The 19,228-nt window shown below is 36.5% G+C and overlaps 1 pseudogene; it reads left to right on the top strand.

Annotated features, from left to right (window-relative positions):
• The first annotated feature begins 839 nt into the window (after positions 1 to 839).
• Positions 840 to 19,085, top strand: LOC107873761 (annotated as a pseudogene).
• Positions 19,086 to 19,228: the final 143 nt, after the last annotated feature.

Below are 19,228 nucleotides of genomic sequence, written 5' to 3'. Positions count from 1 at the left end.
GGCAAACATAGTTTCGGACATTTGTCGTTTGAACCTATGCCTTCACGATCAGCTAACTAACTCCCTCATGCTCATAATGTTATCTTATTTATTAGTTCTTGATAATTGATAAGAATGTTAGCCTTGTTAAGCTCAGTCTCATGATTTAGCCTAATTTAGCAATTTTAGGCTCAAGTTCATATGTTTGCCATTTTAGGCTAATGATCATGAATTTGTCCTTTAGGACTCGTGCTTGGAAAATCAACCTCTTTGGGATAATACCTCATGAATTATTATAGTTATTAAACATTTTGGAGTGTCACAAATAATAAAGTGTTGTTACATTATAATAATATTTTATGTCACAGCATCCACCACACTTGATGAAATTAATGAACAACTTGAAGTGTTCTAGATGAGGTTTGGAATTTATAGCTAAAAGTTGGAGTTTCTAGTTATGATGTCTTATCAAAACTATTTAAAATTTTATATACTTTATTTTAAGAACTCCAAGAAGTTTATGTTAAAGATCACAAAATGAATGTACCACTTAATTGTTTGGTTGGTGAGAATGGAAAAGACTAGCTACAACGGAGAGACTTTAGAGATTTTGGATAAATGTACAACTTGATTGTGTATTCTGCGGCATAGGTACTGAATCTTTTGATCATCAGTTCTTTTTTTTTTTTCTATTATGTTACAGGGCATGTGTGGAGAAGAATATTGGCCTGGTTGGGATACATATAAATATTTGGAAAATTAGAAAACAAATTCTAACGGACATACTTTTGAGCTAAGAATAAATCCAGTAGAGGTGAAGTAGTTAGTTGAGTGTTTGTGATGGTGTTGTATGTCGTCATATGGCGAGGAAAAAGATTATTTTACAGGCTGGTTATTTCCACTGTTCCAAATTCTGCCGAGAAATTGTAATTCGTGTTTATAGAGACAGAGTAGTGGCAAAACGACAGGCTGCCTTGAACAGTTTAAAGGGAATATCTAGAAGAGGATGCTATTCTTACATACTGTGTAATATATTTACTTAATAGTATTTTAGGATATGTTTGAATTAGCGATGTAACAGTCAGCGAGACAATAAGTAGTCTGCGTTGGTTCTTGTTTTGTGATTATGCAGTTGAAAAAGAAAGTAAAGAAGCATATTGTAGCTACAAGGCTGTAACACTGGTATATCAGATAAGTAAAGAAGCATATTGTAGCTACAAGGCTGCAACACTGGTATATCAGATAAGGACTGCTTGAAAGTGAGCAGTGTACAGAAACCACGTTATAGATGGATATACAATCTGGCAATGAAGTCAAAGAAAGAGTAGCTTTAGAAATTCAATAATAACTAGGAGAGGTCACCTTTGATCAACAGATTATATAATTCGATCTTTTGTTGAGACCTCACTTCATTTAAAGAATAGGGTGCTCTTAGGTGTAATCACTTGACTTTGAAATTGTAATCTTTCACAGTATAATAATTCACAAAATTTTGGAAAGGACGTGATATAGAGTTATCTGAACACATTCCAACTACTTACTTTAACAATTTAAATTTCATAGATAAGTCTATAGAGATTTCAGTAATCCTAAATAATTGGGAGCAATTTGATTTTTGAATTAGATAACAGTAAAACGTCCAGAAACAAGAGTAATGAATGATTCTACATACCTCAAAATGTTTGAAGATCTTCAGATCTGTAGAAGGGATTAGACTTGTTTTCTTGAATCAATTCCCTTAGATTGTTGAGAGCTGAGTTTGAAAAGAGAATTGGGATTGCTGGATGATGAAATAGTTTGTAAAATTGCTGGAGAAAGTGGCATTTTTTTAATGTGTGTAACTGTGGAAGACAGATAGATTGTAACTGACGGAGCTTTTAATGTGTAACTGATGAAGACAGTTTACTTTTGGTTCTTTCATGACCCAAACTGGGGCCCTAGCCATGACGAGCATTCCGAACAATGATGACCCGAAACACCCTTCTCTATCTGGTAATCATGCACAACATTCACTTAATAAAAGATAATTTAGAAATAGACATCTAATACGGAAACATGGTCAATCTGAAAGTGATCATAATATTGAAAACTGAAATTCAAAATATAGTTGAATAGTAATAATTCTGACTCAGTCTGTGAAATCTCTACTATGAACTAAACAAACTGTCTGAAAACTGGGACAAGGCCCCCAGTCGACCAAAACATAACTAAGGATAAATATCTAAAATAACCAAGCCTTCTGGACCATAGAAGGCTCACCATTGCACAATCTGATTTGTGATCTGAAATATCTATTGTTTATCTGGACCCTTAGACTGTGCCTAAGAACCTGGAAGGAGGGGGGGTCAGCACAAAAGTACTGGCACGCAAAGCATTCCAAAATAAAACTTTTATATAAATAAAATAATGGAGAGCAATTTATCAAAACATCATACATAAAATAGTTTTTGAAACACATAGGCACCCTTTCTGAAAATCATAAATCATTCTTGACAATGCAGTTTTTATTCTTCATATTAATTTTGAGCTAGGTGGTACACCCTTACAAATCTAAAATCCCACAGGCTTTATGGAATCCGCCATTGAATCGGTGGGGAAGCCCCCAACCCAAGTGTGCTGCAAGGGTTTGTGTTTCTATTCTGATACTCCACAAGACACTAGGCCAGCGTAATATAATATATGCAGATCGGCAAATCACGGTTTTGGGCAACGAGTTTTCTGAACTTGTGCCTTCTTCGGAAATCCACCTCAGCTCTCTTTATGACCAATTTTATCCTGCTCTGAATCATGCATTTTTCTAGTTTCAACATATGAAAAGTCTGATTTCAAACATGCATTCTATTCTGTTATGAAATTATCATGGCATAATCTGAATTAGTGTCGTCACACCAAGACTTGCAAGTCCTATTTCTGAGCCATAATGCATCATGCATAATTCTTTCATTAAAACACAGTTCGGATCACCCAAACGTGCAAACAATATAAAAGATTTCATGTTCCAAAAACACGAGTCAAAACTATGCAAAGATTATTCAAACATATGGTGGTCATGTGCTTTTGTCAAAATCATGCACTCTTTCATTATATGAATATTTTCAACATTCAACAACATAAACAACCCTTTCTCTTTTGAACTCGAACTCATATTTCAAATATAACATCATTCAAAACATTTCATAACATGCTTTTCAAGATGGAATTTAGAACAATTCATATCATATGAAAGATGGGAAACATCATAACAAGAGAGGGGTTCATTATAATTCATGCTCTCAATTGAATATTCATCCTTAAACATATTCATACATACATACATACATATATATATATATATATATATATAAAATTTTCCTATCAATTTGGGGGAAGGCCTAAAGACCAAAACAACATCATTAACGCTTCTAAAACATGAATATGTCCATAAATTCGAAACCCCTTTCTTAAAAATGATTTGAAAATCCTTAGAATGAATTAAAGAATGTTTCTTTGCCCAAGAATTTTTAGAAAAAACCCACGTACCTCGAATTAGGAATTCGATGGATGATTCTTGAAGCCTACGATTTAGGGATTCCAAATCTTTAATCAACTTTGAAAACCCACGATTTAATATTGAGGGATCTTGATATTTTGGTTGAGACCCTAAGGGTTAGTTCTTGAGGGATTTGGAGAAAAGAGTTATTTTGGTTGTTTTGGAAATGAATTCTGTGTTTATGGACTATATATGGGTGGGAAAAGGACCATTTTGCCCCAAAAAACAGAGTGTTTAAGTTACTTGGGTCAATATGTATGCGTCGCACACCTTATCGCATAATATAGGTTGTGCGATGCACACTTTATTGCACACATTAGTGTGTGCGTCGCACACCTTATGGCATAAGTTAGGGTGTGCGTCGCACACCCTATGCTGGGTGACACACTCCACTTTGCAAAGCCATAACTTTTTGCTCGGATGTTGGATTTTGGCAAAATTAGTATCGTTGGAAAGATAATGTGAAGACCTTTCATTTGATATATATTACACCCTATAATTCATCATATTCTAGGAGTTATGCTCAATAAAAGTTGACCCAAGTTTAAACATCCACTAAAACTTATTCGATTGAAATATTTTTCAACTCGTCTTAGAGTTAGGGAATTTTTGTGAACTCAATTAATAGTCAAAGATATTATTACACTATAGGATTTATAACCATACATATATTAATAAGGAATCATTTAGTTCGGGTCTATACGCATAAGGACGACGGTCTTGATTCTATCCCAAAAGTGCGGGGTGTTCCATTATCTACCCATTGGGATCATTCGTCCTCGAATGGTGGGTAGGGACTTTTTGGAGCTCTAAAAATGTAGAATAAAGAACGTAATATAGCATTAAGTATTTTTCCTCTACAAAATATGTGAAGGAAGTGAACAAGCTTCATGATAACTCCTAGTGAACTGTGACAGAACGAAACAAGAGATAATGAAACATGGCATCGACATGATCTTGGCATGTGTTTTATGGCACATGATTAAAGCATTGTAAGATATGAATTTTTTCTAAGAATCCTCGGCCTGATTAAGATTGGTACAATTCATGAGATGAAAATCTCTCCAGACGTACAAATATTATCCTTCTCCATCTTCAAGATACAATTAAAAGACTTAAGCTTGGAGACATTATTTGCCTACGCCCCAAACAATAAATTACATGCCTAATCATTTCAAACTTACAATTTTCCCCATACGCGTCTAACTATACAAATTTGACTTTCCACTGTAATACTGTAATACCCCGCATGTTTCTAAGCTAGGAGACGAACTATTTTTTCTATATATGAAATCTCCTATCCTGTGATTCATACTTGAGTACATGACTTAAAATGAGTATCCTAGTGATAAGATATCTTATGATGTGTTAAGCATGTTCATATGAGTCACTTAAGGTAATACAAGCTAAGAGTTTTTGAATCCATCAAGTTTTAGTGTTTGATTTCGTAAGGGTCATATTTGAATGAGTATAACTTAATGTTAATGTGGTATTTCTGCATATTTATACCCACCAAATTATAGAGAATCGAATTATCTTTCCAACGATACCAATTTTGTCTTAATCCAATACCCGAGCAAAAAGTTATGCCCATTTTCGTGAGAGACAGTAAGGGTATGCGATTGGTTAGGTGCCGCCCAACCAAACTTAGGCGATTTGTTAGGCTCCGCCCAACCTATCTTGTGCGATTACTTGGGCACCACCTAAGTCAGTTCCAAGTGCGAAAAACACTCCATTTTGAGTTATTTTGAGGGTAATTAAGTCTTTTAACACTCCTTACACATCCCTAAACTTAACCCAACGAAATATATAGCTCCTAATTATATTACAACCCTACTAACATCTTAAGTTCATCATAAAAGAGCACTAAAAGAGAAAAAAAACAACTATGGTTGCATAATTAAGCTTGAAGATCTAATTTCAAGGAAATTCCTCCGTCAATCATCAAGAATCTTTCTTCTAAGGTATGCGTGAGTTGATTCATGGACTCCTTTCGTCCATAAAGCTCAAGAACCATCTTATAAATTATGTGTTATGATGTTTAAGTTGTTGGTGGTTGATGTTCATGTGGTTGGAGTTTGATGTTGCCTAAGATGGGATCTTTGTATGTTTTGTGTGAGGATATGGTGGTATTTAATGTATAAATATGTGAAATTGGTGGTTGAATATTTGTAATTTTGATGAATCCACCTATGCCTAAGATGTGTATGTAAGGTGTTTGTGAAAATACCTAAGGGAATAGAAATCATGCTTTTATGACATAATAAGTCCTAAATGACTATTCCATGTTGTAAGTTTATGTTCAACGTGATCCCCATGCTATTGTCTTGAATTGAAGATGTTGTATGAGATGCTCATGATATTGTTGTGATATGGAATGACCATGTTATTGAAGCCATGCAAGTATATACATGTTGTGTGCATTCCCGTTCATGTGTTAGTTTGTTGAGAATCATTCTTATTATGAAATCCTTACTTATGATATTGTGAATTGTGGACTCTACTCTTATAATCAAGTCAGTCATGTGTGTCAGTTTCCTTCCATCGAGTCCTGGGGGTACTTGTACCCGAAAACTATAGTTGTGTGCCTAGAGTGTCACGACCCGAACCAGGGCCTGGCCATGACGAGCATTTCGAACCATGGAGGCCGGAAACACCCCTATCTGTCTAGTAATCATGCACCTAATTCATATGATCAAAGTATTGCGGAAAAACACAATAATTCGGAAACATGGTCATAAATATGAAAAGAAACAATAACTGGGAGATAAGGTTCCCTCAACATCAATTAACCTCTAAACAACTATCTGCAAAAATCTCTAACAAATGACTAAGTCAAGTAACCGTAAATAAACTGGGACAAGGCCCTCAGTAGACCCCAAAACCGAATATAAGAAAAAGGGACTGCAGGACATAAGACCTTCCGAAACATAGAAGGCTCACCACTTGTCTCTACAATTCTGTCTGGATGATCTACTGATTCTCTTGACCCCTAGACTGAGCCTCTGAACCTGAGAGGTTGGAAAGGGGAGGGGGTCAGCACAAAAGTACTGGCACGCAGAGATATCAAAACAAAACATAATGTTTTTACAATATATATTTGAGAGCCATTATAAAGCAATTTCGTATCAAATCATTTCAAAACACATGGGTGTAATGCAATGGTTTTCTCAAAAATAATGAAATGCAACTGAGCTAGGTGGAATACCCTACATAATTTACATTAACTGTCAAACCTCGGTTGCCGCCGAGATTAGAGTATAAGTGAGGGAGAGACACACAAGACCACGAAGCATGTGTCTTGACCCAATGGTAGTGCCCAACATCACTTAGCCCGAGCTCCTACCTATAGTCCCAATTTGGGAATGACATAAAGTCAAGTACATAAGATCACTTAGCCTGGTACCAAACTCCATGTCGGCAAACACATTTCCCAGCGATGAGCCCTTATATCTCAAATACCTTCTTTGGGCATCCACCTTCCTCATGTAAAATCAATGCATTCAAATTTTATCTTATTCAATCACATATCGTATTCTATAGGGTATCATCATACCCGACTTGCAAGTCATCAATATCACATCCACATATGCATAATCATATAAAAACCAAGGTGCTTCATCATTTACAAATGGTGAACAATATTTATTTCAAATTCATGCTCTGTTTTGTTGACCACAATATAATATGGGGTATCAAGACAATATCATGGGAATTTGGAAGAAATTTACCATTCATATTTATCAAACTTCCATGGAAAATCTCAAATCAGATATGCATGGTTTCAACCATTGAAGTATATAGGCAAACAATTCCCATGACAAAAAGAAAGATGACTTGGAAATCATATTGAAAGCAAGTTATTAGCATTTGATTGAAAACCCCCATTTAAAGCATGCATGTTCATAAAAACTACACCCATGAGATTTTTTAGATAACCCCACGTACCTCTATTTCCAAGGATAATAGATGTTTCTTGAAGCTTGCAGATCGGTGATTCCAAATATGTAATTATCTTTGAAAACCTACGGTCAAATCTTGAACTATTTGGGTTTTTATTTTGAAACCCTAAGGAGAATCTTTGAGCACTTTTGATGAATGAATATGTATTTTGGGGTCCTTGGAACTAAATCTCGTGTTTTAGGGCTAAGTAACGGTGGAAAAGGACCACTTTGTCCCCAACACGGAGTGTTTAAGTCACTAGAATTCTTTACATAGGCGCCGCCCATCCCATTGCCTATGTTCACATAGGTGCTGCCTAGGCTATCGCCTATGTTTACATAGGCGCCGCCTAGGTTATTGCCTATGCTTTCCAGTGGCTATGGGCGATTGGTTAGGCGACGCTTATCACTTTGAAAGGCCATAACTTCTTGCTCGGGTGTTGGATTTTAGCCAAATTGGTATCGTTGGAAATATAACTCAAATACCTATCATTTAAAGCATAGTAGGTTTCCTAATTCGATATATACAGAGATTTATGGTCAATGGAAACTGACACACTTTACAACGTCCACTAAAACGTAGTCGATCGAAATAGTTTCAACTTGTCCTTGAGTTGAAGGACCTTTTTGGCCTAAATTCAAGCTTGAGTGGATTCACATGCCACCCAATAATTAGCATGCCGTATCGGCATAGGATTTTATGGCTTTGGGATTAACAACGCATCGCAATTATGGTCTATATTGTAGCCCAAAATGCGGGGCGTTACATAGAGCTAGTGTCATGTTTCAAGACATCCTCAGTCAAGCTATGCTCTATAGATTTCAGTTAGTCACGTGACTTAGAAAAACTCAGAAATCTCAGTAGTTCAGTAGTACAAGTAGTTTCAGTACTCTCAGTCAGACCTCAGATCTCAAGTAGCTTTTCCGTCAGTCAACGGTACTCAATGAATTCAGCTTAGCTCAGCTAAGAAAATATTATCTGCTCAGTTAATCAGTTTATAAATCAGTTCAGTTCAGTTAGTCAGTTCAGCGTAGTTAATCTTTTTCGAGTCTTTCAGTTGGGAGTAGGGACTATCACCAAGCGAGTGCAGGGATGGCGGTTTTTCCCGTTATAAAGGCAGAGCCATTAGCAGCAATCCCTGTACTCCAGAACTGCGTAGCCAGAGTAGCACAGGAGTCACCCATCAGATTAAGGCTATAATTGACTATTATATTGCCTTAGGCTTGATTTCCTGTTCAAGGTCACCTGTCAGAGAGGCTTGACCATAGTAGAGGTCTCTACCCATGGCACGGTATTGACACCTTTCCAATTAGGGCAAAGATTGGACCCCACCAGTACACTATCAGGGCATGTCGGTTAGGTTACTACCTCCCATATTCACAGTTACAGTTACAGTTTCAATATTAGTCTTCAGAGTAGAAATCAGGAATCAGGACTGTCAGATACAGTCATCGATCTCAGTAAGGAACTCAGATAGTTCCATTGATTTCTAGACCATCCCATCAGATAGGCTTGGTCCCATATTCAGATGATTATTATTAGATCTAGAGGTCACCCGAAAGACAGGCTTGATCTCAATCTCAGATTCAGTCAAGAATTCTTATTATCAGTTTCAGAGATCACTCGTTAGCTAGGACTGATCTCAGACTTAGATGTTCAGATACAGTTTGGAACTCAGATAGTTTTCCCCAGAATTAGGACTGTTAGATACAGTCATTCAGTATCTCAGTATCACAAAACTCATATTTTCAGAGTTCAAACTCAAGTAGTCAGTATCTCCACGAGTTCAGTAGCAGTTATGTATGTATGCATGTATGTATGTATGTATTCTCACGTTCATATTAGTCAGCATGTTCATGCATATAAACCCCATGCATTAAGCCTATCCCCACGTATACTCAACACTTTAGTTGTACTCACGCATTTGCGCTATGGTGCTTTCTTTTTATGTTACGCATTTAAGCCTGTCATTACTATACCCACTACATGGATCTCTCCCCACTAAGGCCAACAATTTCAATTACTCTTACAAATAGTTTCACTACATTTTTTTTCTTCTTTGCTATTTTATACAACAAAAGTTCAAATCCTTCCTTTTCCTTTCCCCTATAACCTCAGCTCGAGAATCACATCTAATTTCTCACCTTCAAGAATATCTACTCCCATACCTAACTCACTACTACACTTCCACAACCACCATCATACGAACATATGGAGGGTCATTAAGGGACCCGAGCATAAACATCATGAATGAAAGTAACATTATCAGACCATCACACATACTTATTGCACTATTAGAGAAGGGACATGAAGTGAAGATACGATACAATAGGCACGGAGTGCTTCCGATATCAAGCGTCTGGATCATAAGTAAAGGGTAGTTTGGCACGGACACAACCCATGGTGGTTCCCTTAGAATAGATCAAAATGAGAAATATGGATGCACATATCATGAGCTATGTGGCATAAAGCCAAAATTTATGTCACTAACAACAAAGGTAAGGATTTCACTTAAAGTGATTGCTCCCCATTCAAGGAGCTGAAAATTTTCCATGAGTTAGCATAGACTTTATCACTTTGGCTAATTTCGACATAAAATGATTCTGCAACATACAGAAACATATTTCCTTAGGACCGAGCATGTCATGAGACATAGATTTGGATCATGAGCAACATAGCCTATGGCTCGGATACTTGGAGTATTGGGTCACTGAGGTACATTATTGCTTCTTGTTTGGACGTCGAAACATGACTTGACTTACATAGTGAACACAAATATTAGACTTCGGCAAGTCTTGAATGCGTAAGACATTAGTAGCATGAACTCTTAAACTGAAGTAAGTGGAACACACTTGAATAGGAGGAGGTCCATCATGACTCTTCCCAAACTTTCCACAATGAGAAAGATTCGAAAACTACCTTAACTCACCATCTCCCCCTTAGATTAAAGTCACAATCCTAGACTTGAGAACTTAACTTCTTATCAATCTATAACCACAATTCTCAATACAATAGGGGATATCGATATAAACATGAACACAAACTTCCCTCAATAATTTAACATAAAGACACTAAATTCCTTTTGGGACATCATCCCCCTTTCGGGGATACTAATCATAACTTCCTCTAACCCCAAGATCATCCACTCATGACTAACATCATTATAGGTATGGACATACACACCTCTAAACACTTAAGAGTTAGGATTTATGTTCTTGGCAGGGAAGGATAATTTCAATTTGGGAAGAATATTAATTTGGGGCTAAAGTGCTGTTTTGCTACTCAAATTTTGTATTTAGGCCAAATTAATGTGGGTGGAATTTGACCCAAATGCCCTTTATGAGATGGAGTGTAAATGCTGAAATTCCTAGGTACGTGCAGCAGAGCATGCATCACATTCTCTATCCCACCGGACTGGAGCATGCATTGCATGCTACATCGCACAACACTAGACCATGCAACGCATGCATATAGCATGATGCCACTATTTTGGGCATCCAAACATGCCCTAAACGACGCTAAAAAAAATTCCAAAACTCACCCAAGATGTACCCTTGACTTCTCCGATCATGAATCAACAAGAAAATCTAAAATCGGAGGTCGGAAAGGTAAAAAATAAAATCATCAAAGATTGGGAGATCAAAATGTAACTAAGTCATTTTCTTTAACACTTAGAAAAAGGGAATCATTCAAGTTGTAATCCCTCTAAGCCCGTTACTGAGTAACAACAAATTGAGAAAACGATGTAGAATTATGACTACTTAACACATACTCTAAAAGCATTGCTTTTCTAGAATGCTACTCTTAAATTTTTGCTATTCTCAATCGTCATCAACCTAAAACTCTCACTCTCATGAGCATACATACACATTCTCCTTTCTTATCACTTAAACATGGACTCTACACTACTTAACCTTCTAACATTAGACCGTTAATCGCATAACTTATATCATAGAAGAAACCTTACCTAGGAACTTAACGGTACTACTATGTCTACTAGCCACACGCAACATGTAATAGTCTTAGAAAATGCCGCAACTCTATATCACCTTGGGCTTACTTCTACCTCATACATACAACATCGTACTTTGTTACGAATCAAATAAACTTAATCTATTACATACACCATTCAAGCCTATTAGATCACTTCAATATAACTAGTATCATTAACCAAGAAATCATCACATCCACCTTTATGGACATCAACTATTCAAAATTAATGTCTAGTGCTAAGAATGATTTACAACCCAACCTGACACATAATTCTCACAAGCATACATTATTAATCTTAAGACACTATTCTTACATCCACATCCTACATTAAATTCAAGTCAATAGTCTAGCATCAATCATTTACCACCAATGAAGAAGGCCACATAATATACCAGTCCGTCAAATTAGGACATTCTATCCAAATACCTCAAAAATCTACTACATACCTTCTCACAAGTAGTACTAGTTTACAACTACCAATGAAAAGTAGGTCGGGGGGGGGGGGGGGGTAAAGTCACGTAATAGGCATGGTCAACCTTAATCTTATATTATAACCCCATACAATCCTGTCTACTTATACGGCTTTCTCACATCACACTTACTTGCCCAGGCGTACATTTAAATTACCTTCGAATTTCACAAGAAACCATGAGTCTATAATTATTACTTACTGGCTCATCTAGCCATTTTCATACATCAAGTAGACAACAATTCACCTTAACTAATAACTCCTTCTCTACCTTCTACTAAACTAACACACAAGGACGTATCACTTTATTACCAACTCAATCTCCTGCGAAAAGATTCGACTATACAAATATTCAACCAACACAAGAACAAAAGTTGAACAACAAGTTTCTAGTGAATTGAAATAGGCCTCACATGGCTTTACTAGACTTTGATTTTTGTGTTTTGAACAAGAAAATGAAATGACTAACAAACCAACTATGCTAGTGAATAGAAAGAGCCCCACATGGCTTCACTAGACTTTGATTTTTTTTTTTGTCAAAAACACTATGATAACAAGATCACATATTACAAGAAATAGAAAATTGAGATACAATATTCAATGATCTAAGGATACACATCTTACTCTGTATAAATAAAAATCTGAGTCAAACACTTCCTCCACGGACTACCATACAATCCGCAAATGGTACTACCACATTAGTCTACCACTAAAAAAAATGGTAAATCATTCTCAATTAATGGTTATTTGTCTATAAATATTTAGTTACACAAAGGTCACCCTCACTCTGACCTCTAACCTTGTGACTTAATATCACCAACTTCTTTGTCTAATTTCACTACCAATAGGTCATGGCACCGATACTTTAACTTATACTACCACTCGGGCGAAAATACAGTTCCAACAATCACAATTTTAAACTTGAGGGACTTATGACACTTCAGAGAGATCTTTTCAAGCCCTTTGTGTGACTTTTAAAAATTTCGATTAGTAAATCTGAGAGCATTATCTGAAAACACCAAAGTAATGAAAAGAATTAGGGTAAGTTTTCATAGTAATGAAAAGAATTAGGATAAGTTTTCTTTCGTATCGGCGACATCATAGCACGAATTGAAGTATGAAGGAGGGACATTCTGACTCTATAGCATGAACTAGAACATGAAGAAAGAGAGAAATTTCTAAATGCCTAGTAGCCTCCTGCTTATAAGTGTGGCGCGCTACACACCCATAAACAAGACTCTACCTAACGCAATTTCACAGACACTTTGGGACCATAAACTGTGCTCTGATACCAAGTTTGTCATGACTAGAACCAGGGCCCTAGCCGTGACGAGTATTCTGAACCATGATGGCTCGGAACACCCTTCTCTATCTAGTAATCATGAACAACATTCACTAAATAAAAGATAATAAGGAAATAGACATATAATATGGAAGCATGGTCAATTTAAAAGTGATCATAATACTGAAAACTGAAATTTAAAATATATCTGAATAGTAATAATGTCTGACTCAGTCTGTGAAATCTCTACTATGAACTAAACAAACTATCTGAAAACTGGGACAAGGCCCCAGTCGACCAAAACATAACTAAGGATAAATATCTTAAATAACCAGGCCTTCTGGACCATAGAAGGCTCAGCACTGCACAATCTGATCTGTGATCTGAAATATCAACTATTTATCTGGACCTGCCTTAGAATGTAGAAAGGGGGGGGGGGGTCAGCATAAAAGTACGGGCAAGCAAAGCATTCCAAAATAAAGCTTTTATATAAATAAAATAATGGAGAGCAATTTGTCAAAACATCTTACATAAAAAAGTTTTCGAAACACATGGGCACCCTTTCTGAAAATCATAAATTATTCTTGTCAATGCAATTTCTGTTCTTCATATTAATTTTGAGCTGGGTGGTACACCCTTACAATTCTAAAATCCCACGGGCTGTATGAAATTCGCCATTGACTCGGCAGGGAAGCACCCAACCCAAGTGTGCCACAAGGGTTGGAGTTTCTATTCTGATACGCCACACGGCACTAGGCCAGCGTAATATAATATACCCGGATCGGCAAATCACGGTTTTAGGCAATGAGTTGTCTAAAATCGTGCCTTCTTTGGGGAACCACCTAAGATCTCTTTATGCCCAATTTTATCCTGTTCTGAATCATGCAATTTTCTAGTTTCAACATCTGAAAAGTCTAATTTCAAACATGCATTCTATTCTGTTATGAAATTATCATGGCATAATCTGAATTGGTGTCGTCACACCAAGACTTAGAAGTCCTATTTCTAATCCATAATGCATCATGCATAATTCTTTCATTAAAACACAGTTCGGACCACCCAAACGTGCAAACAATATAAAAGATTTCATGTTCCGAAAACACGAGTCAAAACTATGCTCAAATTATTCAAACATATGGTGGTCGTTTGCTTTTGAAAAAATCATGCACTTTTTCATTATATGAATATTTTCAACATTCAACAACATAAACAACCCTCTCTCTTTTGAACTCGAAATCATAATTCAAATATAACTTCATTCAAAACATTTCATAACATCCTTTTTAAGATGCAATTTAAAACAATTCATATCATATGAAAGATGAGAAAGATCATAACAATAGAGGAGTTCATTATAATTCATGCTCTCAATTGAATATTCATCCTTAAATACATTCATACAAAAATATATAATTTTCCAATCAATTTGGGGGAAGGCCTAAAGACCAAAACAATATCATTAACACATGAATATGTCCATAAATTCGAAACCCCTTTCTTAAAACATGATTTATAAATCCTTAGTATGAATTAAAGAATGTTTCTTTGCCCATGAATTTATAGGAAAACCCCACGTACCTCGAATTAGGAATTTGATGGATGATTCTTGAAGCCTACGATTTGGGGATTCCAAATCTTTAATCAATTTTGAAAACCCCCGGTTGAATTTTGAGGGATCTTGATATTTTGGTTGAGACCCTAAGGGTTAGTTCTTGAGAGATTTGGAGAAAAGAGTGTATTTTGGTTGTTTTGGAAATAAATTCCGTGTTTATGGACTATATATGGGTGGGAAAAGGACCATTTTGCCCCAAAACGGAGTGTTTAAGTCACTTGGGTCAATATGAATACAGCGCACACCTTATCGCATAAGATAGGTTGTGCGGCGCACACTTTATCGCACACATTAGTGTGTGTGTCGCACACCTTATGGCATAAGTTAGGGTGTGCCACCCTATGCTAGGCGACACACTCCACTTTCCAAAGCCATAACTTCTTACTCGGATGTCGGCTTTTGGCAAAATTAGTATCATTGGAAAGATAATTAGACGACCTTTCATTTGATATATAGTAGGCCCTCTAATTCACCATATTCTAGGAGTTATGCCTGATGAAAGTTTACCCAAGTTTAAACAAATACTAAAACTTATTTGATTGAAATGTTTTCAACTCGTCGTAGAGTTAGGGAATTTTTGTGAACTCAATTCATGGTCAAAGGTATTATTACACTATAAGATTAATCACCACACATATATTAGCAAGGAATCATCTAATTTGGGTCTATACGCATAAGGAAGACGGTCTTGATTCTATCTCGAAAGTACGGGGTGTTACAGGTTCATTTATAAATAACCTACCAGTGCTACACGTTGAAAGAGAAGTATATTTGCTCATTGAAAGAATTCGACCAACAGAATTGAGAGTGAGTTGTATTTATTTTGTGTCTTTTTTGTGGCTCGAGTTAAATTGGACGAGTTAGATTAGAATGTTTTTATTTTTTAAAATTGAGCATATAAAACGTTGATTTGAGCCTTTCTATTAAAGGAAGGTATGTGTAAAAAGTTTCTTAACAACGAGAGTAGGTTTGTTCCTAAAGTATGATATCAAAGATAAATTTGATCTAAAGGTATGATTAAGGGTATATTTAGCCAATTTTTCAAAGCATTGGATAAATCTGACCCTATAGTATGACAAAAAGCGTAAATTTGACTTCAAAATATAATAATCCCTCCATCTCAAATTATGTGTCTCCATTTTCTTTTTGGCCCATCCCAAAAAGAATGTCGTCTTTCCTTATTTGGTAAGTTTTTAAAAACACAATTATAATTTTACCCTTAGTGGTCCCACTTGATTTTAAATACGATTACTCCTTTTTTATTTGTTTTTCAATTAAAAGTGGTCCCACTTGATTTCAAATATTATTATTTTTTTTAAAAGAGTAATTTTGTAACTTTAAGAAAGTCAATACTTATTATTTAAATATCGTGTCCGCTCAAATAACAACACATAATTTGGAACGGAGGGAGTAGAATTTTGTAAAGAATTTTATAAACTTGAGACTTAAATTTGATCATTTTCCTTTTTTTTTTTTTTTACATAAAAAAATTAATTGAAAAAAGCTGAAAACATGAGCAACAAAAATGGATGTGGAGTTCCAGCAGGGACCTAAAACCCCAAAGAAAGAACTAAACCTCCATTAGCCAAATCTAAAATTTAGCGATGGAAAGGGGAGGATGCAGCGGCGGTGGATGAAGGAGGCCACTTTCATCGTCCTTCGCATGAAAAGTTACAGCCTTTTACGAAACACGTCCAGGAAGTTCTCCAGCTCCGAACTGAAACAGAACAAGTAATGCCTCCAAAAAAGAAACTAAAAGAGAAGACATCGAGCAGCGTTTGCTTAAGAAACACATAATGAATAGCCAGAAAGAGAAGCAGGAAGGGGAGGACTCATCGTTGACGACTCTTCCTACTACTTCCGAAAGCGATGATGAAGATGAAGAAGCATATACTTCGTCTTCCGATGCTATTTATGGAGAGAAATTGGAAGAAAAACCTGATTTAATGAAGTCGATGCTTCGACATACGCACAATCAACAGGCGAATAGTAATTCCTCAAAAGTCGAAAAAAATTGAGTACGAGGTTGTTCATAAAAATACTAATGAAAAGAGGAAGAAGATTGATATGTTGTCTAAAGGAGGAGGAAGAAGAAACGGAGTTACTAGGGATTTAGAAGGAGGAGTTAGAGAGAAGGAAAGGTTTGGGGGGTAGTGATGGGAGTCTTGATGGTCCAAGGTTTAAGGATTTAGGAGGAATGGATGGAGTACTGGAGGAATTGAAAATGGAGGTAATTGTTCCATTGTATCATCCTCAGTTGACTAAGCATCTGGGAGTTAGGATACTCTTCCATGGCCCGCCTGGCTGTCGCAAAACAAAGCTAGCTCATGCTATTGCTGATGAGACTCGTGTTCCATTTTATAAACTTTCAGCTATTGAGTTGGTCTCTGGAGTTTCAGGTGAAACTGATTCTTTGCTCTATTTGATTGTTCACGTCATTATTTTGTATGTTCGCTAGCATAATTTATCATAGAATTGGTTTAACTGTTTGATATTTGATTTTGTTTCACTTCACACCACTATCATCTATTATCTTTTGTCTGTGTATCATCGAAACGAGGGTCTATCGGTAACAGCCTCTCTACCTCTAGGGCAGGGGTAAGGTCTGTGTGCACCTACCCTACCCCACTTTGTGCGATTACACTGGGCATGTTGTTGTTGTTGTTACTATTTACGCTGGGCATATTTGAAGTGTGTTACCCCATAGAAAATGAATATGCTCCCAATGTCCACTTTGGAGTATATTCGTGGGGATCCGTAAGCCTGCTATTTTAACAGCAATCATGGTGCATCATTCAGTATTATGACAGTCTTGTTGAGTGTTCTGAGGAGTGGGTGTGCCTTTTCTTATTGCTGTCAACCTAAGGGCATTTTAATTGGGTAGTTCTCAATTTCAGGTGCATCAGAAGAGAACATAAGGAACTGTTCTCAAAGGCATACCGAACGGCACCTTCTATTGTATTTATTGATGAGATTGATGCAATTGCTTCCAAAATAGAAAATTCACAGAAAGAAATAGAGCAGCACATTGTAACACAGTGCATGGATGAGTCACATAGAGTTGTAAAACCTAATGATGCAGAGGAAAGTGCTTTACCTTCTGATAAAAGAAATAGTGAAGCAAAATCAGACAGATCTAATCGTGGACCTGGCTATGTCCTAGTAATTGGGGCCATAAATAGACCTGATGCTATTGACCCAACATTGAGGAGGCCTAGACGATTTGACCGTGAAATTGCCTTGGGTATTCCTGATGAAAATGCAAGGGCGCAAATTTTGTCTCTGCTTACACGTAACCTAAGAGTTGAAGGTGCATTTGATGTCATGAAGATAGCTAGCTCAACCCCAGGATTTATCGGAGCTGACTTGGCTGCTCTAACTAACAAGGAAGGTAACCTGGCAATGAAAAGGATAATAGACGTGAGGAAGGTTGAGCTTTTAGGAGAATTGGCAATGGTGAAGAAAGCCATGGTCACCTGAAGAGATGGCGAATCTCAGCATTAATATGGCTGATTTTGAGGTATGATGCAGAGAATTTTGATTTACCTAAAGGTTGCGATTTGTGACCCTAAATTGTTATATGTAATTGGCATTTGATATTTTATATCCTGTCATTGAAACTACAGATAAATCATGGTTTTTCATTTACATGCATGGTCAAAAATCACCTTTTCTGCTCTCTCATAAGTGTAGTGGTTGGTTTTGAGTTTCATAGTTTAATATCTATCATAAATTGCGTTACCCGTGTTTTAAAGTCTCCTAATGTTTACAAGCTTCACATGGTAATGTTCTTGAAGGGTGATTGCACCGTCCTTTTAGACTAAAAAATTCAAGATTAAGTTTGGTAGTGTACAGAGGACGGCACACATCATCCTTTAAGAGCATTATCATATGAAATCTATATGTGTTAAGAGAATTAAACAATACGTTTACGAGTAAGGCGATCAAGGTTATAACTCAGCAGTCATGACCAGGGTTCAAATTCCAACTAAGGCACAAAAAGGTTGGTTGATTTCTTCCCATTTTCTGAGTCTCTGGTTTATGGAGTTACCCTGGAACTTTTTGATGGAAGTAGCAGGTAATGTAAGTTGTGCAGACTCTTCTTTGTTGCTGCTGAACCCGTGTCGACATGAGAAGGGTGCAGGATTCGTGTGGCATTCGGTCAACCCACATTGGATACTTTGACTAGAGTCCATTGACAAATTTGGGGCAAAATTGAGATTTTGATTTCTACAAGTAAAAGATAAAACAAATTTAAAAGATGGCATACCTTCAATCCTTTTCAGCTTTTCCTTTTGGTCAATATTTGCTATTTATAAATGATTTCTTACTCAATGAAAAGAGGGATAATTTCAAAATCAGTCTGTCACATCCGAAAATAACCCCTAGGCGTGACTGGCTCCCGACAATACCGCTTGCCGA

Source organism: Capsicum annuum, chromosome 6 (genome assembly GCF_002878395.1).
Source record: "Capsicum annuum cultivar UCD-10X-F1 chromosome 6, UCD10Xv1.1, whole genome shotgun sequence".
NCBI classification, from domain to species: Eukaryota; Viridiplantae; Streptophyta; class Magnoliopsida; order Solanales; family Solanaceae; genus Capsicum; species Capsicum annuum.
Note: the sequence above shows the minus strand (reverse complement) of the source record. Positions and strands in the feature narration are given on the sequence as shown.